General features: G+C 37.0%; 1 long non-coding RNA gene across 3 annotated transcripts in view; it reads right to left on the reverse strand.

Moving 5' to 3' along the window:
* Positions 1-25,231, reverse strand: part of LOC119239976 (uncharacterized) — a 202,476-nt gene that overhangs the window by 164,584 nt on the left and 12,661 nt on the right. For all 3 annotated transcript variants that reach the window (XR_008551096.1, XR_008551095.1, XR_008551097.1), the window contains exon 3: positions 4,717-4,807. This is a non-coding gene — a long non-coding RNA (uncharacterized LOC119239976). The remainder of the gene's footprint in view (positions 1-4,716; positions 4,808-25,231) is intronic.

Below are 25,231 nucleotides of genomic sequence, written 5' to 3' on the forward strand. Positions count from 1 at the left end.
CTCCCACTCTATCTCTGGGGAATCCTCTTACACACAGCCCTGCACCTCTGGCCTATACTCCAGTTCTTATATGAAAAAAAAAAAATCATTGAAATAAATAAAAGTGATGGCTACCCAGTTAAATTTGAATTTTAGATGATCAACATTTTGAAGTTTAATTTAATTCAATTCAATGGGATATCTGGAACATCTTTACGCAAAAAAAAAAAAAATGCTACCTATCTGAAATTCAAATTTACCTGGGAATACTGTATTTTATCAAGCAGTCCTATCTATGTGACCTCAGCAAGTTATGTAACCTCTATGCGTCAGCATCCATGTAACAATAACATGATCTACAGTATAGGATCCTGTTAGGAATATATGTAAAGGATGTATGTATCACATGTGTATGAAACAGAACAGTCTCATAAATAATAAAATCAATCTGAGATGTTATTATTAGTTATTCATAAAACAGATCAGGTTTTTATTGCAGTCCATGATAAGACTTCTTATTTATCCTTCTGAAAATATGCTTTAAATTTTGTGGGGCTGAGGATGTTGGTTGGTGCAAGAACCACTTACACCTAGTAATACAACTAAATGTTTTAAAAATATGGAATTCTATTAAAGTAGAATTCATTAGCATATAAATGTTTCTTTCGAAAGAGAACAAGAACATAGACTTCAAAACTGCTGCATATAAAAACTTTTCCACATTTATTTCTAAAGCTTGGCATTCATTATGCAAAATACCCAAAGCATTTACTAAACTTTTCTAGAATTTTTTGAATTCTAATGAGTTTCAAAATCAGCTCTATAGGATAAAGAGTAACACATAAATTATATTTTTCACAGATAAAATAACCCCTCAAGATTTTCAGAGGTGCTTTTTTCTTCTTATGGATGCATTTACTGTGAGAGTTGAAAATTCATTGCTGGTCTATTAGTTTAGGTAATAATTTTTACTTCACATAGATTAAAGTTGGGTGCTTTTATTTTTATTTTTCTGTTTTTTCCAGGTACAGAAAGATGTAGAACTTTGTTTAAAATTTGTGCCATCAATGGAAGTAACTGAATGTACAATGACATAAGCAGAGATGTCTATTATTTGGAAATATAGTTCATTTTTAATGCATTCCATTTTTACCTAGTTTATTTAATAGACTGATCTGACTGAAGTGGAAAGTCACAACTTTTGGGAAATAATTGTGGAAGAAAAAGAGTATATTCTATCAGTAAAAATACTGATAGAGTAAAACATCTGTTAAATCTATGCTTTCTGTTCTTATATATATTTTTTTTTCTACAAGAGAAATACAGAAAACTATACTGTTCTGAGATTAGTGTTTCACAAGTGTAGTGTAAATTTTTGGTGGTATATATTTATGGAATGGCATAATGCTAAAGAATGATGAAAACTTACCATTTTGTTAAAATAGTAAAACTGCTTTTCCTATAAATGTTATTTTACTTTCCAAACATGGATCCAGTTGAGAAGGGGTTTCAGACAATCTCTGACTTCAACAATTAACCCCAGTTTCTTTCTTGCTATCTTCTATCATTGGCATTGATACCATCATTAGCTTTACATTTATAAAGCTATTTTATTTTATTTTTTAAAGATTTATTTATTTATACAAGAACTGGGATACAGGTCAGAGGCACAGGAGGGTGAGAGAATTCACCAGAGCCAGAGGGGAGAGCAGAGTAGTCAGACTGACGAAATACACTGCTGAGGGGAGCAGCGGGCAAGGCAGGAGAGGTCTGCTCGCCATGTGGGTTTCTACCTGGCTGGCCAAGAATTGAACCCATGCTGCAGAGGCTGTGGACAGCTTCACAGCGCAGCCCTCCACCCACTGCGCCACCAGGGAGGCCCTATAAAGCTATTTTAAAAGCACTTATGAAGCAAATTTGCTGCATCCTACCGTAGTTCCATTATTAATATTGTGAAGGACCTCCTACTATTTTCCATAGTAACTATTCCAATTTACCTTCCCACCAACAAAGCACAAAGGCTTCCTCTTTTCCCACATACTTGTCAACACTTGTAATTCATTCTTTTTAATAATATCCATCCTAATAGATGTAAGGAGATACCTTATTGTGTTTTTGATCTGCATCTCCTTAGTGACTAGTGATGTCAAGCATATTTTCATATACCTATTGGCTTCTTTCCTTTGGAAAAGTTTTGTATGCATGTGTTCTATCCATTTATTAATTAGGGTTTTTCCTTGTGAGTTCTATCAGCTCTACATTTAATTATTTTCAATGTGATGGAATTGTTTTCTTAATTCTATTCCTTAAAGTTCACTTAGTTTTAGTACAACACCAGAGTTTTGTATATTGATATGCTGCAACTTGACTGAATTTGTTTATTATTCTAACTTTATTTTTTTTGGTGGAGACTTTAGGTTTTGTATGATATCCTTATGTATGTCATCACAAGTAGTGAGTTTTACTTCTTCCTTTCCAGTTTGTATTCTTCTTGTTTCTTTCTACTGATTATTCTAGCTACAGTTTCTAATATTATGTTGAATAAAAGTGTTAATAGTGGACATCACTGTCCTGTTCCTGATTTTACAGGAAAAGGTTTCAGCTTTTTACACTGTTTGATATTAGTTGCAGACTTATATGTGATTCTTTATGATGTCAAGGCACATTACCATTTACCATAAGGCCACTTTTGCTGAGAGCTTTTTTTTTTTTTTAAGACTCATTTATTTATACAAGCACTGGGGTACAGTCAGAAGCGCGGGAGGGTGGGAACATTCACCAGAGACAGAGCAGAAAGCAGAACAGGCAGACTGATGAAGTACACTGCTGAGGGGAGCAGCAGGCATGGCAAGAGAGGTCTGTGCGCCATGTGGATCCCTCGCCCAGTGGCCGAGGATTGAACCGGCAATGCAGAGGCTGCTGGCAGCTTTGCAGCCCAGCGCTCAACCGCTGCGCCACCGGGGAGGCCCCAGCTTTTTTTGCTTTTTAAAGATTTATTTATTTATGCATACAAGAGCTGGGGTACAGGCCAGAGATGCAGGGGGTGAGAGGATTCACCAGAAACAGAGTGGGGAACAGAACAGTCAGACTGCCTGAAATACACTGCTGAGGGGAGGAGCCCATGAGTCAGGAGAGGTCTGACAACCACCATGTGGGTTTCTCCCTGGCCAGCCAGGGATCAGACTCGTGCTGCAGAGGCTGCAGTTTGCTTTGTAGTGTTGTGCTTTACCCCTTGTGCCACCAGGGAGGCCTTGCTGAGAGTTTTTATAATAAATGGATGTTGAATTTTGAAGCAATGCCTACAGAATTTAATCTTTCTGCATCTATTGAAACAACTATATGAATTTTTGCTTAATTTTGTTAATAAGTGATATGCATTGATTAAAAAAAATTATCCTTGCACCCCTAAATAAATTTCACTTGATCATGGTGTATAATTATTTTAATATATTGCTGAATTAGGCTTGCTAATATTTTCTGGAGAATTTTTCCATGTATGTTCATTAGGAATATTGGCAGGTAATTTTCTTTTTTTGTGGTGTCCTTGTCTGGTTATGATAGCACACTAATGCTAGCTTTATAAAGTGAGTTTGCAACAGCTTAAGAAGGGTTGGTATTAATTCTTCTTTGGGTATTTGGGAGAATGAATCACTAAAGCTCTCACTACTCTTCAACTTTGTTGAGGGAAGAGGAACTATTCTCTTCACTGTTGTTCCTGTCCCAATCCCATGTTTAACCACACAGCACTCTCTCAAATACTGGATAAATAAACAGACAATTTCTCCATTTAAATACTGGGAAGTTGAGAATAAGAAACTATTTGCTTTTTCAAAAAACTATAAAATGAGGGTTATTCCTGAAGCTTTGTGGGATAATAGAGATAAACTGAGTCTAACATATATACTTTTTTTTTTTTTTTGTGGGACCCTTGCCAGCGGCCAGGGAGCAAACCGGTGCTACAGAGGCTGCCGGCAGCCTCGCAGCCCAGCGCTCAACCGCTGTGCCACGAGGGGAGGCCCTATACTTTCATTCTTGATTCAAAACTCATTCTTATTATGGCCACAATTCTCTGCTCATTATTACCAGTCATACTTCTTAACAAATATCTTCAAATATTGTCTGCATGTTCTTACCTCTAATTATTCTTCAGTTTGCTATATCCTGACTTGCATATTTTCAATTCTTTGAATTTGCCTTGTAAAATTAAAGGAATATTTAAAAAAATATAAAATGAATATGAAAAGGAATGTTTATGTTATTACTTCAACCGTCCCACTTACAAAATAAGCCTCTCTTCTCAAGTCTCCACAGGTTACATATTTTCCTACTGTCTCATACATCACAGGTTTATCCTTATTCTTCTTCTATTGCAGCATGTCTCATGGTTTTGTCCTGAGCTCTTTCCTCTCAGACTTCTCAGTATCATCAATGTTGCCAATCTTGTGTTTCCTAGACCATCTTATCCATCCATCACAGTAACACCAGGATACTATAATCCATGTTTTAATTCTTTATTTTTATGTCATTGATATCATCAATAAATCTTGTGGGTTCTTCTATTTTTTAAAATACCTTGCATACAATCATTTTTGAAATAAGTTACACAGCTACCAAGCCAGTTTAACTCATGATAACATTTCACCTGAACTACTGCAAATGCCTTCTAACTGGTTCATTATCGTTTTTTTGCTTGTTTTGTTTTAGTTTTGTTTCGGAGGGCAGAAGTGGTAGACTTACTGAATACAGTGCTGAGAGGAGCGCAGGCAAGACGAAAGAGGTTCTCTGTCCCATCTCATTTCTACTGAGGCCAATCTTCAGTCCATTTCCCCTGTAACACAAAGCTAGAGTAATCATTTAAAAATGTTAAATCAGAAGGTTCCTTCTGCTTATACCTCTAGTATTTTTAGATTATCTTTAAATTAACAAAAAAAAAGACCTTCTGTGGCCTGACTTCCCTCTTGCATTCCAAATATTTACTTTAGATAATTCCCCACCTGGACTTTTCTGCTTCCTTCAGTTATACTAACTTCTCTTATGTCCTTGTACAGGCCAACATTTTAAACCTTGACTCTTTCTTTGATCTTGTTCCTCTGACATGGGATTGTCTTTTGTTTCTTTTACATGAGCTGGCATAGCTCATCCTTGGGGCCTGAGAGACCATCTAATGCACACTCATGTTATTTGTTTTCCTTTTCTCATGTGTTGGTAATTATCAGATTGCTGCTTCCTGCTGGTTGTCTGTTCTCATCTGTGAACACTGATCATGTGTGTGTCATGTTCCCCACAGTGAAACAGCAGAACCTGGACTGCAAGCACTCACTGAAGACCTGTTGACTTGATATATGAATAAATATTACTAATTATGTGTGTGATCTTACACCTTGGTCTTACCAGCTGAAAAATGAGAGGATTTAGAATTGATCATGTATGTACTATTTTCCAGGTCTCAAATTATTTTAATTTTCGATCATATTGTTACTGATCAATTTCTCATATATATAATAAAAATGCAAAACACTGAGCAAAATAACTAGTGTCCTAAAGCAAGGTCAAAATCTTTTATTTATTTTTTTTTTAGATTCCAAAAGAAACACTTGTTTATTGAAGATAATTTGGAAAATGTGTGCAAGTATATACAAAGAAATTAAATCTACCACTTATCCTTTCATACCCAAATAGCCAGTGTCAAACATATTCACATGTTTCTTCCCAAGATAATTTATGCACAGTGTTGATGTCGTTTTCACAACATTGTATAATCAAAAAATGTATATATTTTACCAAGAAAATATTTTGTAAAAAAAAATAAAACAGGGGCCTCCCTGGTGGTGCAAGGGGTTAAGACACAACCTATGAAGCAATCCACAGCCACTGCAGCACAAGTTTGATCCCTGGCTGGCCAGGGAGCAACCCACATGGCGCAGCTGACCTCTCCTGACTTGACCACTGCTCCTTTCAGCAGTGTATTTCAGTCACTCTTCCTGTTCTGTTCCCCACTCTGTCTCTGGTGAATCCTCTCACCATCCAAACCTCTGGCCCACTCCCCAGTTCTTATATGCATAAATAAATCTTTACAACAAATAAATAAATAAAAGCAAGGTCACAAGCTTTAAGAAAACAAGATTGGGACTGATTTTCTGGGATACTTGCTCTCTGAGAAATACATTATCTTCCATGCAAATAACTGGAAAGAAAAAACAGGAAATCAAGTCCTCAGGTTTTGTCTGTTAGGTTGGTTTTCATTGTCTTGACTTTTATATTGTCATGAAATGAACTTGCAAAATTTTTGAATATTTAATTGATGATTTAAAAATCACTGAAATATATCAATATACAACTATTTAATTTTGATAAAAAATAATGATTTCAGGGTTCTTGGAAAATCATGCTTCATTAAAAAACCAGGAATGGTCTATTTTTTGGCACTGTATATCTGAAATTAACTTTCTTTGAAAGGTGGCTCACAGAATTTAAAATTCGAAATGTTTGTTTACCAAAGGACATTCTAGCTGGGCTTTAACAGTTACGGGTGGGTAGCCACCCCAAATCCATATCCGCTCATCTCTTATTTTCAAAGCCTTGATGTATTCAGTCATCGTCTCTTTTCCACAAGGCCATATGTGCTTCTGGGTAGGTAGACTGCACCCTCGGACACAGGGTCCTGATATTTCTAAGCTGAATGGTTTATCGTGAGCAATGGACCACATGGCTCCTGCTAAATGTTTAATTGCTCTTTAAAGGAAATGCAAAGAAAAGATGGATCCTTTCCTTTCAATGATTTCTTTCATTTCCTGAGTGCAGATCTCTCTGGAAGCAATGCAGTCATCCTACACTTACAGGGGATTAAGGGAACCCTGCAAAGACAGCACAGCACACACACACAAAGCCTGGTTCTTTGGGGTTGTTCCTGGATAACACATTTTCGTAAATATTTTGCTTGTGGAGCTTTCAATGTCTATTATTGATGTATAAAGATATTCTAGAATTTTTTTAGATTGTAACAAATTATATTTAAACATGGTAATATTAAACCCTTATTTAAGGGGGAGAGAGGAGAGGAAGGGGTTGACAGGGGTAGTTTGGTGAAGGGTGAGTGGAATGCGTTCACATGTGGAGGAGCAAAAAATGTAACCAAAAATTTAAAATTAAAAATAAACCTACCATTTATTTATGGACTCAGTCACATTTAATGCCTTATTAAAAACTATTACTGAAATGTTTGTATCTTATTTTCCATTAAAAAAAAACACTTCATCCATTAATTTCTGAGTTATTTTCTTCCTAGCATGACGCTGTATTAATCTAGTTCCTGTCCTTTCAGTTATTACTCTATGCATTTATAAGTAGCTTGACAGAAAGGAAAGGAAAATCTAGAGGAGTGTTGTGAAAGAAAGTGATAAAAGTAAATTTAATAATAGATTTATTTAAAGCAATAGATCCAGAGCCTTCCTGGTGTCACAGGGGTTAAGTTTCAGAACAATGAAGCTATCACCAGCCACTGCAGCATGATTTAATCCCCATCCACGGAGGTCACCCACATGGTGCAGCAGACCTCTCCTGTCTCACCTGCTGCTCCCTTCAGCAGTGTATTTCAGTAGATCTGCTTGTTCTGCTCCCCACTCTGTCTCTGGTGAATCCTCTCACCCCCTCACACCTCTGGCCAACACCCCAGTTCTTATATGCATAAATAAATAAATAAACAAACAAAAAAATAGATCAAAGTATTATCATTTCAACATGTAATCGACTAATTGACCTAAAATTACTAATGATGAACATTTTTTTTAATTTACTTTTATTATTTTATGCATACAAGAACTGGGGTACAGGCCAGAGGTGTGGGTGGTGAGAGGATTCACCAGAGACAATGTGGGGAACAGAACAGGCAGTGGGGGAGACGCTGCTCCATGTGGGTAGCTCCCTGGTGGGTCCAGGGATTGAACTCATGCTGCAGAGGCTCCTGATAGCTTTATAGTGCTGTGCTTAACCCCTTGCGCCACTAGGGAGGCCTTGTGAGGAACTTTTGTTTCATAATAAGTCTTCAGTTGCCAATGTGTGTTGTATACTTACAGAACATCTCAGTTTAGAAAGCCACCTGTCAATAGCAGCTACTAGATACCAAACTGTATAGCCATGCTTTACCATGACAACATAGTAATGACAGCTAAGCCACAGAGCAATTGAACCTGTAATATCAGAGTGACATGTGGATTAAATCTAATCTATATAGCTATAGTAAACAGAACAACCCGACTACACCTCTTAAGAGTAGATCCAACAGGATTTATTGATCTGTTGGCAGTAAGCAACAGATCTCACTATGTTCTTATAATAAGAGCTTTTTCAGTTAGACCTCTTCTTGCTCCTGATTTCTATGTTATATTGGATTTCACTGCCATCTTCAGTAGACTGGGGCCAAATATACTACTGATTATATCCTCTCTTCCATTACACACTAGCATTTATCTTCTTATATAAAGACAGAGGAATAAAGCCCAGAATTTGCATTGATTGTAAATTAAAGAGAGAGATCTGGTTAAAGGGTTTCTGTGCAGCATATAATGAGCTAACCACAGTTATTTTAATGGATCAAGAAATGTTCATTGTTTGTGCCTAAGGACTTCTAGGAACTACAAGATCATGTTTAAAAGCATTTTTATAAAATACTTTAAAATGGGGAAACTTTGTGAGCCATTTCTTCCATCTCTTTCATATCACTTTTCCTGTGGCTATACTCCTGCTGATCTGCCTCTCGTTCTCAGAAGTTACAGCCTCAGCTGTTAATTATAATAATAAAATCTAAAGCTCAAGATTATTTTCACAATGTGTCTATCCATGACAGCACTCCACTGCCTAGGAGAATGTGTGACAGCAACGAATATGATCCCAACATAGAACAGGCCAGCAGGTAGTCGTCCCTTTGTATCTTGGGTCACCATCTATAAACTGGACTTAAGAACAGTTGCTTAAATGTGGAGGACACACATAAGACACAATATCAAAAGTTTTCCATAGAGTCTGTCACATTCAAAATGTTAGGTTTTTTTTCCATATGTTTCATATATTCTATATGCATTCATTTATCAAAAAGAAGAAAATATGTGAGATTTTTAAATGGAAGCAATAATGCAAGAAAAGAAACAGGGAGAAAGAAAAAGGAGAGAATGGGGACAAAGGAAGGAGAGAAGGAAGAATAAAGAATGGGGGCAGGAAGAAGGAAGAACCAAGGGAGAGAGGGAAGAATTTTCTAAATCCCTTGATTTCAGGCTATGCATCCCCTAATAAAGGCAGCATAACTGTGTTTAAGAGTTCAGTTTTCTAATCCTAGACCTACATAGTTTTGAATCATGACTTCTCTGTGTCTCAGCTTCCCATTTGTGAAATAGAAGTAAGAACAGTGTACTCACTGTAGAAGAGCTGTGAGGATTAACGAGATGTGTACAGAGGGCCTCCCTGGTGGTACAGGGGTTAAGTCTCAGCACTATCAAGCTATCTCCAGTCACTGCAGCACAAGTTCAATACCCAGCCAAGTTGCTACCCACATAGTGCAGCAGACCTTCCTGTCTTGCCTGCTGCTCCCCTCAGCAGTATATTTCAGTAAAATCTGCCTGTTCTGTTCCCCATTCTGTCTCTGATGAATCCTCTCACCCCCCTCCGCACCTCTGGTCTACACCCCAATTCTTCTATGCATAAATAAATAAAACAATCTAAAAAAAAAAAAAAAGATGTGTTCAGAGTCTTCCTAATTTTGCCCAGTAAGAAACAAATGTCTGATTATTGCCCATCATTATTATTACTTGAAAGGATCCTTTCAGAGTCTACTAGGACTCTGGAAACCAAATAGGCAACTATACACTTATTATTGCTAACATGTTGTTTCCATTTGCAGAAGGATGCAGCTGCAAGCAGTTGCAGCAGAAAATAAGACATCTGGATTGAAAGAATAATAAAAACAAATGAGCACATGAAAAAAGCCATCGCTGGATTGGGGTGGGGGGGAAATCTACTTTAAAGTCTTTTTGCCTACCAGCTATGTAAAAAAGATGTATAGACTCTTCCTATTTTTTTTTTTTTTTTTTGGTGGAGTTGAGGTCAGAGAACATAGAAGCTTCAGTCTGACCTGAATCTGTTCTGCTGGGGAACCTCAGTGCACATATTCATGAAAGAAACCCCATGGAGGCTCACACTGTGGCATTTCCTCACAGGTCAATAGTAAGATGAGAACCAGAGTCAGGAATAGTCTAACAGCCCTACTGGGCATCAGATGCCACATTTTAATTCAAACTGAAATAAACTAGTTCAGATTTCACCCAAAAAAGGCTGCAAGAATTCTCTGCTGCTTCTATACTTCCCTCCTATCCTCTCATCTCCTACCCACTGTTGGTTTTGTTCTAGAAGTTGGCTACTCTGCTCATTGTGTTTTAAATGTACTTTTGAAATGCTGAGAGCAAGACCCTTGCTCCAGAACAAGAACTGGGGTTTCCAGTAGAGTCATTCAGTCAGCCTCACCTCACAAGGAAAAAGCTTCCTAGCCAAATGTCATGTTTGACAGTAACCTTTTCATTTGCCTGATTTTATAAAACACACATCTTATTTTCTTATTATCAGTACCCATGAAAAAAATTGAAACAACTTTATATCACTTTTTTTTAAACACTTGTATCTAAATCAACAAATAGAATGTGTAAAAGAGTTCTAATTTAATGTCTGAGCCTCATTTGAGCACTGTCTCTGTCCCATTATAAGGCTAATGGAAAAAGAAAAGGAAAGGCATGGGCCTCTCCAGTAACTTAAAGTCTAGTAACAGACACCATCACGTGAATAAACACTTGGTTAAGAAACATGTTAACTGTTGAGGAAAATGTTCACAAAAAATAGTGATGCAGCTCAGTGGAGATGAAATGACCTATCTGGAATGAGATGGGGGTTGGTAGTTGAGCTCTTCTAAACAAATCACACTTGATATTGTGTGTTACAGGAAACTATGGGGCTAGTTTTCTTAATGTAAAGAGAAACCTTGCTGGCTAAGACAGTGTAACTAAGTATTTTATCAAAACAGAACCAACTCCAAGTTCTTAAACTTTCAAAAACAAAACAAGTTACACAGATACATGCATGTGCACCAAAAAGAGCACAATTTCTATCATAGATGGGTTTTTACGTCATTTTTTTGGTTTTTACATCTTTATTGAATTATTATAGTTATAAAATTGTGTATTTTATAAACTTGACAATTATGGCATTGTGAGCATTCAAACATAAAGTCAAAGAGCAAAACCATCAGATGGAGGGACTGGACAGTTAGTTCGTAAACAATGTTAAAGTTTTCTGTATAGCAAAGCAGTCTGCTTCTATGAAGTGCCTAGAACTTGCAGTAGTCTACAAAAACGAATGCACCACCAAAAAAAAAAAAAATCAATTTTACTAGGCTAAGAAGAATAAAAAATAAAACAAGAGTGTGCATATGGGACTTGGGAAACAAGTGGCGTTCATGATGGATTTCTTTCTTTCTATCTTCTTCATCCAAGACTTTAACATGCCCTGCATAAATCTCTTTTATAGTGTCCAAACAATGAAACATCCTGTCTCCTGTCTCCACAGTGGTCATGGCTGGTAAATGAGCACACACAAGCACATATCCACAGAGGTGCATGAAGATGAACCAGGGAGGAAGAATGCTCTAATTTCTATTCTGGTGACATGCTCAGCTATCAATTATCAAAGGCAGCTGGGCCGATGAGTCAGTACAACCACTTCAAGTTGATTCCCCTCTGGCAACTCCTGCAGAAGCTTCTCCTCCTCTTTGCAGAACAATCAAGGCTATAGGCATGTTAAGGGGGAAATAAGAGCAGAGACAAGCAAGACTTGCCTAATATAACACTAGAAAATTAACTTTGACCCAGAAATCTGTTTTCCACTTGCATTTGCTTTGCCTTCAAGATTTTGATCTATTGGTATTCTCTTTATAAAAGAGAACAGTCTTTACAGTTCTTTATAAAATCGTGTGTGTGTGCATGCATAAGGACACTTTAAAGAACATTAGATATATTTAATAAATCCCTTAAAATAATGTCTACAGAAAGATATAACAATCAAAGAGTACCTTGATGACACATAGCCTCTCACCCCTTTAGTTTCATCCTACACACAGGACTCAACTTACTGAAAGAATAAACCCTCAATGCTCTGTACATCACATTTCCATGTCAAAATTCAGAAAAGTCATATTTCAAAGATGCTTCTCTGAAGATACAGACAACCATCTGACATTTGGGAATTGCAGCTTCCTTTAAGGTACATGCCACTCAAAATATGTCTGAAATCAAGTGATGAAGTTGTCAGGGTCATCACTCACAGGGCATGAGGTTGCTTTACTATAGACACTCAAAGTTCCTTGGGAGGCAGGGTGCAGGGAGGGCACAGGCTGTTGAAACAATCATTCATAGAAAACTAAGCATGGGAAGAGAGCAGATATTTTTATAAGGGCAGCAGCCCTTCCGGTCAGCCTCTCCTCCAGTATATACACTCAGGAACCCCAAGGGAAAATAAAAACCAAAATGGATTAGAAAAATAAATGTTATCACAATATATTTTATGATACTAAATTTTATTTCTGAATTCATTTAATTCAAAAGATGAGCAAATACTTCCAGCTAGATGCTGAATGGTTTTGTTTCAGTTGGATATTATAAAATATAAAGGCATTTGAGATATTCCACGAAATATTAATCCCCTTCTGGATTTCACAATACATACTCTTAATTAATCCCTGATTTTGGAGTCTCTATTTAGAGAACATCCATGAAGTCATCATGGATACTTATTGCAGTCTGCCCTAGGACTGTTTTGAATTGAATCAGTTGTTCTCTGACCACTCATGGAGTTACCTTATTGCCTAAGGTGATGTACTTAGTACAAGACAGCCCCAGCAGTCAAGGGCCACATTCCAGATAACAGACACTCATATATACACAGATATTGTAAACAGAGAGAAATAAATGTATAAAAGGGCATGAAAAGGCTGTATCATGACCCAATAAGAAGCACCTACTCCAATTTGGAAGTGGGGCAAGTCTAGAAGGGTCCAGAGAAGATGCAATACCACATCCCACATAGCAAGCAGCAGCTAATGCAAATCAGGGAGGCTACTGAAGGCCAGGGCAGGTGGCTTCTGGATCTTTATACTCCCGTGTGTCATGGACATCTTCACATGTTCCTCATCCAAGTCCATGGAGAATGCCATGTCAGAACCAACTCCAACTGGTGGAGGTAAACAGCCAAACTGAACATTCTGAAAAACTGGCCTCTATAGAGAGTGACATGTGACAGATTCACTCTTATGTTCTCCTCACTCCCTAACTACCAGCATCCTAATCTACTTCAGCCACATGTTGTTGTTTTTTTTTTTATAGATCACATTGCCTTTATGATCACAGTTAATTCAATGATCAGTGCTATTATTCATAATGTCATTACAAAATATTTTATTGATGAAATAAGAATTTGAACTTTGAATCCAATTGGTGTTGCTTGCTCTATTTTTTTTAAGATTTATTATTTATTTATTCACACAAGAACAGGGGTCTAGGCCAGAGATGCAGGGGGTGAGAGGATTTACCAGAGACAGAGTGGGGAGCAGAACAGGTAGATCAACTGAAATAAGCTGCTGACGGGAGCAGCTGGCAAGACAGGAGAGGCCTGCTGTGCCATGTGGGTTAGTTCCTTGGTCAGGTATCAAACTTATGCTGAAGTGGCTGGTGACAGTTTGAAAGTGCTGAAACTTTAACCCCTGTGCCACCAGGGAGACCCTGGTATCGCTCTTAAGAAAACATATTGAAGGCCTCCCCAGTGGCACAGCAGATGAGCGCTGGGTTGCTAAGCTGCCTGCAGCCTCTGGCGACCAGGTGAGGGTCCCACTTGGCGCGCAGACCTCTGCGCAGACCCACTGCTCCCCCCCAGCAGTCTGCCTGTTCTGCTCTCCACTGTGGCTCTGGTGAATTCTCTCACCCTCCTGTGCTTCTGACTGTACCCAGTGCTTGTATAAATAAATAAATAAATCTTTTTTTAAAAATTAAAAAAATAAGAAAACATATTGATTGCTCTTAAGAAAACATTTTTTTAATTAATGAAACTTCAAGTCATGAATTGGGATGTAGCATTTTATACCCATCTCTAAATCACTTATTAATTTAATCACTAATATTTTTGAAATTCCTACTACAGGTAAGGCTGATAGAGGCCTTTAAAATGTAGACAAATAAATAAGACTCCTGTCTTAAAGAAACTAGTGGCTCAGTGAGGAGGTGGAAGGGGCAAAGCAAGAAACTTTAATATGAATCTGAGCTTCAGATACCCATGAAAGACAACTGGTGCTACCTTATTCAAAAGGATGTTGACAAGAATATATTTATCCTGACGGTAGTTTAGTATCTAGTGGATCATAAATATATAGACATTATGCAATTTTTTAAATTTTTTAAATTTTATTTTATATAATTCTTTTTTTTTTTAAAGATTTATATATTTATTTGAAGTACACTGCTGAAGGGAGCAGCGGGAGGCAGGAGAAGTCTGCGCGCCATGCGGGACCCTCGCCCGGTGGCCGGGGATTGAACCGGTGCTGCAGAGGCTGCGGGCAGCTTCGCAACCCAGCACTCAACCGCTGCGCCACCGGGGAGGCCCCTATTTTATATAATTCTTACATCATTTTTCATTTTTGCACAATATATGCACTTTCATGTTTTTGGTTATATTCCCCAAACAATTGCACCCCGCCCCTTATTTTGACCCTAGTCCTTCCTCTTCATTATGCAATTCTTTTTTTTTTTTTTTGTTTAATATTTTATTTTATATAATTCTTACATCATTTATCATTTTTGCGCAATGTATGCATTTTCATTTTGGTTATATTCCCCTTACAATTGCAACCCCCTTATTTTGACCCTAATCCTTCCTCTCCCCGCACCCCTTCCCCATAGTGTGTCTCTGGTTTATAGTTGCTTGTTGATTTTGATTTTTTTCTTTATTATAGTTAGTCTTTTTCCTGGTCCCTTATTTAGGTTTTCTAAATTCCTGCTATGAGTGGGACCATCGGGTACTTTTCTTTTTCTTTCTGGCTTATTTCGCTGAGCATGATCCCTTCCAGCTCCATCCATGTTGTTGCAAATTGCATGAGTGTATCTTTTTTGATTGCTAAGTAATATTCCATTGTGTATATATACCATATCTTCTTTTTTTTTTTTTAATATTAAATTTTATTTTTATATTCCCCCATACAATTGCAAACGCCCCATTCTGACCCCAATCCTTCCCCTCCCGCCCCCCACCCCCCAACAAGTGTCTCTGGTTCATAGTTTTTTGTTGATTTTGATTTTCACTTTCTTATATTCATTTTCACCTTGGGTAGTAAAGGATATGAAACATACACTTTGAAAAATATTTTTTTATTTTTTTTTCAAATTGATGTCTGGAAATGTCTATGTGATACAAAAGATGCGTAAAAGCAGTTGGTTTTATTTAATCATAGATTTTGATTGCCGTGTTCCTTGGCCTAGAAAATTCAATTGAACTATCTTTATGTGTTAATTTGTTTAAATGGTTGTGAATATGAGCTAATTTTTTTTTAAAGATTTATTTATTTATTTATTTATACAAGCACTGGGTACAGTCAGAAGCGCAGGAAGGTGAGAGAATTCACCAGAGCCAGAGCGGGGAGCAGTACAGGCAGACTGACGAAGTACACTGCTGAGGGGAGCAGCAGGTTGTGGTAGGAGAGGTCTGCGTGCCATTTGGGACCCTCGCCCGGCAGCTGGGGATCGAACCGGCGCTGCAGAGGCTGCGGGCAGCTTTGCAACCCAGCGTTCAACCACTGTGCCACTGAGGAGGCCCAATATGAGCTATTTTTTAAAGAAAGTTTCAGTGGCTAGACTTGAGAGCTCTGTATGGATTGAATTCAGCAGGAACATTCAAGTGTTCACAGATCTGTTCCCAACTGAGTGGATGCTACTGTCTTGATTTAGAGACAATTGTATTCTCATCAGAACCCCACAAGAAGCTGGGCAGAGGTCAGTGACTGCAAACGAGCTCTTTTTATCTTCAGTACTTATCCAAACATACCTATTCCTGCAGTGTTATAAATTCTTTAACTGGAAGACCCCTAAATTTCAGTCTTCATCAGTGAATGTCAATGTCATAGTAAGTTAAGAGATCAATGTTAGCATTTCTTATCAGCAGGTTGTTCTTCCCATCCTGTGGCTCCCCTTCCCTCAATTTCCTAGGACCACCAAGTATGCAGAACAGTGGCAATGGGAGCGAGCTACAGGATATTTCTCCATGCAACATTCATAGCATCCAGTCTGACTAATGGCACCTATCACTTCTAGGCAACTTCTGCCAGCTGGAAGATGTTCTTTTGGGCCCACCTAATGACAAAGAAAGATGACCAAGGGGATCTGGTTATGGGGTCTACTCAAAGAGTACTGAGGATTGTGATCAATCAGTAGATTCACCATTCTCTAATAAAAATCTAGCAATAATTTAGGGCTGCTATCTTAGGTCCACTGTCCTATTAAAATATAATTATTATTATTTTTTTTTATAGAGGCATGTTCCATTTTTATTTGTTTGTTTGTTTTGTTTTTGTTTTATACATGCACTGGGTACAGTCAGAAGCGCAGGAGGGTGAGAGAATTCACCAGAGCCAGAGCAGGGAGCAGAGCAGGCAGAAGGACCCAAGTACACTGCTGAGGGGAGCAGCGGGCGGCAGGAGAGGTCTGCGCGCCATGTGGGACCCTCCTCCAGTGGCTGGGGAGCAGCCGGGGATCGAACCGGCGCCGCAGAGGCCGCGGGCAGCTTCGCAACCGAGCGCTCAACCGCTGCGCCACTGGGGAGGCCCTAAAATATAATTATTAAATCATGTTTATGCTTGATAATTCCTCATATAAAGGGAAAGCAAAAATCTTTTTGGATAGCAACAATTTTGATAGCAACATTATATATATATCTTTCCACCCCCTCTGGATCACAGTATGCTTAAAAAAAAAAAAAAGACATCAGGACTTCTTACACCAGACATCAGGATCAGAATTTACCACTGTGACTGACACTACACTGTGATTCTCTTGTCCACAATATATATCGACTGTCCTTTGTCATAGATACAGAAAGGTAAAAACTGACCTCCAGATTCACCAGATGCCAGAGATTGCACTGTTACTCAGTCACGACCAATGGGTTCTATAACTAAAACATGCTAGAGAGTTCAGAGCAAGGTTTTCCTTTCCTGATATTTTTACCCACTTTTTCTCCTTCACACTTATTTCTTCTAGATGCTGCCTGGAACAAGAGCCTAATGGCCACAGCTGTGGCTGCACTGCTATCTTTTCACCATGAGGGGAAGGAACAGACAGTGGCAAAGAATCTAGCCCTGACTCTCAGCCACGGAAGCAATGCCGGCAGCTGCTTTCATGCACACTGTCTTTTATATGAGAAAGCTGGAATCCCCATGGTCATTCACAGCTAAATTTATTTTATACAACTGACAGTCACATCAATAAACTTCAATAAGAACTAAGAGCTACTTTATAGTCCTTTAGAGCCAGTTAACCTCTGTGGAGCCCAACAGTCTTATCTTTAAAATGGTCATAAAAATATCTATGTCCCACTGATACTACTAGAGTTATAAAAAACAAACATGGTTTAAAATGCATAAGGGGATACTGGATGGTTATTTTATTTTTAGCACTGTATTATTATTACTTTTAGTTATATAAACATGAACACTATCCCCAAAATGTTATCAGTTTATTGAAATTTTGATATAATAAAAATAAGCAAATTTGTAAAAAAAACATTTGTAGAAGACACACCCAATAAAAACTTATATCCAAAATATAAAATAATTCTTAAAACTCAACAATAAGAAAGCAAACAACTGAAAAATAATAGGTCAAAGGCCGTAACAGATTTTTGATCAAAGAAGATACACATGGCAAATAAGTATAATCCCAAGTTTTGAAATTATGAATAAAGCTGCCATAAACAGTGTATCCATGTGTGTGTGTGTGTGTGTGTGTGTGTGTGTGTGTGTGTGTGTTGGGGGAGTGACTCTGGTAAGTCATTGCACCTTCTGATCAATATCTCTGAACTTAAAATTACCCAAAAAAGTGAAGACTTAAAAAAAGAGAGTACCTATTGTATTACTTTCCTCCAGAACTGGAATTAGTTTAAATAATTTGGAAAATCAATTCTTATCCAATCATGGGTATAAAATAATTTGGCATCACTAATGACCTGACAACTGAAGAAAGTTGAGGGAATTCATCCCCCTGACTTCTGGGAATAATTAGTTCTCAGTTGAAAATCTCAAATGGCTAATTTCTTAGGAAAAAAAATAAAGAGTATAGTCAAGGGTGATTGTTATCCAACATTTAGGAAAGCAAAGTGTTCACATCTAGTATGTGACACAAGTGGTGTGAACTAGAGGAGGAGAAAAGAAAATTTCACAGAACATTAATCTTTTATATTTTCAGAGATTGCTTTTATATTTGGTAAAACCTTAATATTAAAAATATAATCCCTCTTAATTAGTTTTCTAATACTTCCAAAGGCTCAGTAAAACTGTCTTTGCCTTAGGGTATAATTTAGTCAGAATTCATATAGCAGCTTATTACTGTCCACATGCCCTTCCATTATTCTAACTCTTTTAACAGGTACTCAAAGAATTAGTATTTTATTTTAATGATTATTTTCCATAAACTATTTTTTTGTTTTATTTTTTAAATCCCATTTCAAGCAGAGCTCAGGACAAAAAATTCAGAATTTGGTGGTCAGGCTGGTGTGGGGGCATACATCTGAGGAGGTGTGAACCCATTCCCTTAAATCATATACAGTGCTATAAACCACTGCTACCTTAATTTAAAAAAAAAAAAAGAAAGAAAGAAAAGATAAAGCAGCTGTTTCCTCTGCTCAATTTCCCCTCAGTGGCCTCTGAAGAGAACAGTCACCATGCATAGCGGAGATTGAGTGCTCAGAAGTTTGCAGGCCCCCTGGCAGACTGTAGACTCTGACAAAAAGTGTGGAGTCTCTCTGTTATACAGATTGGATATGTCACAAATTTAGCAGGTCAAGAATTCCGGATAAAGTGCTTCTGCCCTCAGATCATGAAAACATGGTGGGGATCCACAACACCCTCAACTTGTTACCAGAATAAAAAGTACAAAAAAATATCCATACTGGGGAAAAGATTTATAAAGATGTTTGGATTAGAAAGAGCATGAACTCTTCAAGTTCATAAGAATAACCATTCAGAGACTGCATGACCTAAAGCTGTTCAGTATGGTAAAATTCAAGCCCCCGAGAATATCATTACAACTTCCAGCAAAGGAGGACACAGTGACATGTGTCTCCAGAGCACTGGGCACTCAGTAGTGCCACAGCACCTAAACATTCTGGACCATGAAGCAACCAAGCCCTAATTTTAGGGCAATTTCAGATTGAAAAAAAAAAAGAGAGAGAGAGAGAGAGAGAGAGAGAGAGAGAGAGAGATATTTTTATTTTAAACTGGTAAGAAAGTGTTTCTATTAAAATCTATATTTAAATAGCTAAAAGAAATTAAAGCTGTTTATTGGTGCTAAGGTTTGAAGACTGGCCTCCAATCCTAAAGCCTAAAGCCTAAGGGCTACCATGTAAAAAATCCCTTTTCTAATCCTTTTTAGACCATCAGAAATCAACATTGCATAGGCACAACTTGTTTAAGCCTCTTTTCTTTAATCAGTTATCTTCTCTTCCTCTTTCTGACTTTAACCCTCTGGAGACACATTTTAGGTTTTCTACCTGAATCTGTGTAGCCCAAATAAACATGGTTTGCCTTTGTAATTGTGCCCTAATTGTTTTAGGTGAGAATCATCCCCTTTCATTCTCAGCATCCTCACATCTACCACATGTGACCACTCACTAAGACTTCAGACTTAGGTGTCAGAAATCCTCTACTCTTGCTGTAAGTTTTAACCCTTATTTAACATGTCTCAATTCTATGTCTCAATTTTCATTATAATACTGGAATAATAGTATTGTCTATTTCATAGTGATCACAGGAAATTTTAAGAGACCTAACATCACACAAATCAAGAATGCTATGAACTAGAAACTTAAGATCAGAATGAATGTACCCCTTGAAATCTGACCACTCATCATAAGGAAAAGGGAAACTACAATGGTAATAGTAGTGGAAAGAAAATTTCAGTCAAAAGAATGGGACAGTGGGTTTCAACAACCGACCAGATTCATGGGAGGACAAAGATGAGCCTCCTTGGGAAGTGATAGGATATTATGAAAAAACACAAGAAGGCTATTGTTCTTGAGACTAGTCACTGTTCTTCCCTATGACTTTGGCCAGTGGTGGTTCTGAGGTTGAGTAATCCTGTTGGGAATAAGAGGACTGAATTCTCGCAGTGCTTTTCATTAGAAGGTTACTGGCACTCTTATGGCATAGACACACTGACCATCTTTACTCAAATTTGTATTCCCAATTAAAATGACTCGACAGGTAGGAACAGCAAGTTGTTCTGGAAGTGAAGTACAAGCAGAAAATAAGAAAGATGATTCAGCAAAAGGAAGCACACAGCTTTTAAATAACATATTCCCATGCAGTTCTAGATAGGTATCCTCTTTAGCTTTGTCAATAATGAAAAGGAGATAGATGTGCTGAAGTTTTTAAAGATTGTGGGGCCTTGGGTTGAGTGCGTCTTATCCTAATAGCTGGGCACTAAGAGTTTTAAAATAAAAATTCATAAAGAAATTCTTAGTGGGCATTTCCAACTTTGATTCAATACAGTTATGAAGTTTCCTGGCATAAGAAAACTTTGAAAAAAAGGTAATTTCAAAACCAAGGGAGTATCATTAAAATTCCTGGGCTGAAAGACAAAACCACCACTGTAGACAAAAAAGTAGAAGAAATGAATTAAATATGAAGATACACAAGAGGACTGACCATAGATCTTTTATAGAAAATAAAATAAATTGAGGCTTTCATTTTTTTTTAACATCATTATGATATTGCCTATCAGTACAAAGGTAAGCCAAGCTGCCAGGCACACTCCTAGGGTATGATTTATGAGGCTCTGAAAAAGTTATTCTGTTAAAAAAAAAAAGTTTTTCTACTCTGAGCATCTGGAATATTAAAATAACAGGAAATCATTATTACCAGCCCATTCTTTGGTGATATGTCAGTTCCTTTTTAAATATAGACACTCTAAAATTAACTTATTAGAAGAAATGCTGAGCCTTTATATATAATAAAGATAAATTTAATATGTGACTTTTCTTCTAACTAGCTGAGAAGGAAAACAATTGAGGAAGAAGGAAGAGATTTTGTAGCAGTCCCCACTGGGGTCTGAAGAATGGGGCAGTGAAAATATACTAAACACCTGGGCTGTGAGGAGAAGAATAAAAACCAAGAATAGACAAAGGAGAGAAAACATTAACACCCAAGACTGCAAGTCTGCATATCACCCCACATATCCACAGCCAGCATTGCATAATGACCTTGTCAATTTTTTGGCAGAATATAGCAAAGATGGAAATAGTTGGTTCATAATAATATCAGTGGCAGTAATGCAAGAAAATGTTGAATGTGAATTGAATCTACAAAGGCATGGCATTGTGGTACATTTTGAGCGGGCATTCCTTTCTCCCAGATTTTACTATCAAGGAAGCTACCAATCTGGTGGTTGGTGATTGTTCTAGGGTCACAAAACACTGATACCTGAATATTATTTTGATTTCATTGTTTCTGTGTGGACTGGAAGATCTCCATGTGGTGTTAGGCACCAGAGATAGCCAATGAGTGCCTTTAAGAATAGTGAAGATAAGATCCTGGGCTTCAAAAGGCACAGAGATAAAATAAGCTCCTGTATTCTAGTACAAATCCATTTTTTCCAAGACTATATATCATCTCAGGATCAAGGGAACTAAAATCTTCTCATCATCTACCAATTTCACAATGAGGGAACCAAAGTAAAGTGAAGTGACTTGCTGAGGGTAAACAAATAGACTCACAGAACAGAACTTGACATTAACTCCCAATTCAGTGCTGACTAGTCAACTGACCTTTCCAGAAGCTCTTAGGAAAGAAGCCAAAAGAAATCTTTGGCAGAACATCTCTGCAGAGATTATTTCTATCTAATATCAAGTAGAGAGAAATTAACCATCTTTTGATATATTTCAAGTATTTGAAACAGCCACCTAAGAGAGAAAATATTTACCTTTCAGCTGATAACCAGAGTAACCACAGATACAGCATCCAAAACCAAACCGACAATGGCCAAAATCTCAGTGAAGGCAGAAAATAGGACCCAAAGTGCAATAATAACATGATATTGTTTTATCCCAAGAAAATATATTTTAATGTAAAGTGCAAAGAATATTGAGTCCAGAGATAAATTTGTAGGCCAGTCCAGATAAAAATCAATGTAAATGGTGTCTACTTTAGTTTTGTTCTTATGGAGATTTTTCTCTTTGTAAAACGGTAATAACAACAGACCTGATCTATGTCCAAATATGACTCCTCTGAGAGAACAAGAGGAAACTGGCCTGGCAGGCAAGTTTGTCAATACTTAGTGCTTAAGTTGGCTTCCAAGGAGTGGACTGAGAGGCAAACTAGGAGATAAGTTCAAGCCAGTGGCCTAGAGACAAACTCTAGAGAGGCAACACACCAACACCAGGGACCAGAAATAGGATGAAAGCTTGGATTATAGTACTACCTCAATATCTAGAGACAGATAAAGATGGCAGTGGAAATGTGGGATGGAGAAGATGTGAGAGGAATTCAAAAAAACTAGAAGCACTATAACTTCCTTTTTCAATTTGTGGGTGAATGTTTTTGGTTAAGACCTAAAAGGAACTATGTTTTGTGAAACAAATCAGAGATAAAAGGAAAAGTACCATATGATTTCACTGATATGTGGTACACAGAGGAAATAAGAGATGAATTAAATAATGCAAAAACAAACTTTTTGACTATAAGACCAATTACTAGTTACCAGAATGGAAGGGGTGAGGAGGAAGGGAGGTGTATAAAACAGGAAGGAGGGCACAATGGTATGGTCAAGAATAGATCTGAACTTTTTGTTATGAACAATGAAGTATGTACACATGTTGATTCTCAACAATGAAGACCTTAAACATATGTAATGTTATCATGCAATACAAATTAAACATTGCAGTATCTGAAAATAGTGATTTATCTTTCATTTTAAAATATTTAAGTTCTCATGTACTTTCTTGACATATTATAATAGCTGGACCCCCATTATAAAGTAAAATAATAGCATCGCCAATGGACATTGTTATTTTGCTTACATTGGTGCATATGTGTACATTATGTAAACACCTGAAAATTCCATGAGAAATTAGTGACAGTTTTAAAAGAGATAGGATGTTCCCAATCTTCCTAGTTTAAGATAATTCAGGTACTTATTTTTCAGTTGTTTTTGAGCTTATGTGTATTCATATGGATTTTCATTTTTACTCTAGAAAAAATATATTAAATCAGATTTCTTAATATGTAGTCATTTGATAAAGCATAATTAGTTACCATTTGCTAATAACATACTGCACACATACTAAAGGCAATGTGCTAACACTTTTTTTTTTTTTAAGAGTTATTTTATTTATACAGAGCCGGAGTATAGGCCAGATGCACAGGAGGGTGAGAGGATTCACCAGAGACAGAGAGGAGAACAGAACAGGCAGACTGACAAAATAAACTTCTGAGGGGAGCAGTGGGTGAGACAGAAGAGGTCTGCTCACCATGTGGGTTGCTCCAAGATGGTGGGGATTGAACTGGTACTGCAGAGGCTGTGGACAGCTTCACAGCACTGCACTCAACTACCTGCGCCACCAGGGAGGCCATACTAACATTTTTATATAAATATATCTCTTTACATGCATACATACATACATGCATGCATACATACATACATATACATACATATATATATATATATATATATATATATATGGAGGGATCTGTGTTAAATTTATTTTTCTTGCCTAAATGTAAATATTGTTTTTGGGTTCCATGCAGTCTAAAAATGCTTCAAGCCTATTAAATTTCTGAAAATCTGATGGTAATGCCAATGAGAAAGGATGAGAAAAAGAGATAATCCTGAAACATGTGCCAAAAAGTTCATGCATGTTTAATTTGCCATTGTGATAATAAAATTTAACTGGAAAGACAGAGGACTTATGGAGAAATGAGAAATAGTTAACACACATTAATCCCAAAAATGATGTAATTTTGTGCATGAGTCTCAAGGTAAAAAATATGACCAAACTGTGAAAGAAATTCTAATATATACAAATGACCTAAGATAAGGTTGGTTTCATTGATGATTGGCCAGTTTTCGGGGATTTATAAAAGAGATATGCGATTTCTTTCCATAAAAATTCTATAGAACTATTTGAGGAACTAGGACTATAAGACAAACTCTAATAAAAATGGACAACAACATCTGTTTCCAAATTGTTGGAATATTGATGAAGTTGATTAACTCAACTTTTTGTTATTACTATCTCAGATTTTCAAATAGAAAATTATTTCTTAAATATTCCATTGGCAGATGTCTTTCACTTCTGCTTGTGAGGTTTACTTGACATACCCTAAAGAAATAATAAATGAATGTTTCCTGCATATACATTTAATTAGGCTCCAAAGTTTTCTGTTTTAAATCAAGGCAAATACCACTGCATTTATTTTGAAAAGAAATTAAAATATTCACTTAAATCCGACCTTAGAAAGTGTAATCACATTAGATAAGCACATAGATTAAAAAAGAAAGAAAGAAAACTCCTGGGTTATCAAGCATATGAAATCATAATTGCCATTGAGACAAAAATGAAAATGATTGCACAAACATGTTAATGGTGTCTAAATAATATCCCAGCAGAGATGGTTGATGACAGATAATTTTGAACAATTTCCTCTGAATATTAAATGTGGGGCATTGAAATAAACAAATAATTCTGTCAAGCTTTCAAAAATTCTCTTTGTTTCAGACCAGCTCACAAAATATTGTTAGTTAAGTATACTGGTGCTCTTATGTCATGTAATTTTCAGAATAATGCAAACAAAATTGCACAATTTATTTTGTACTTTATTCATCAGAAAAGTTTAAAATCATAAACATCATATTAAGTATAGAATCATACAAACTTATTGTAGTATATGGGACATCAAGATTCATCCATCTGA

This window comes from Talpa occidentalis, unplaced genomic scaffold (assembly GCF_014898055.3).
Source record: "Talpa occidentalis isolate TD23 unplaced genomic scaffold, MPIMG_talOcc4v2.1 talOcc4.12, whole genome shotgun sequence".
In the NCBI taxonomy this organism is placed as follows: domain Eukaryota; kingdom Metazoa; phylum Chordata; class Mammalia; order Eulipotyphla; family Talpidae; genus Talpa; species Talpa occidentalis.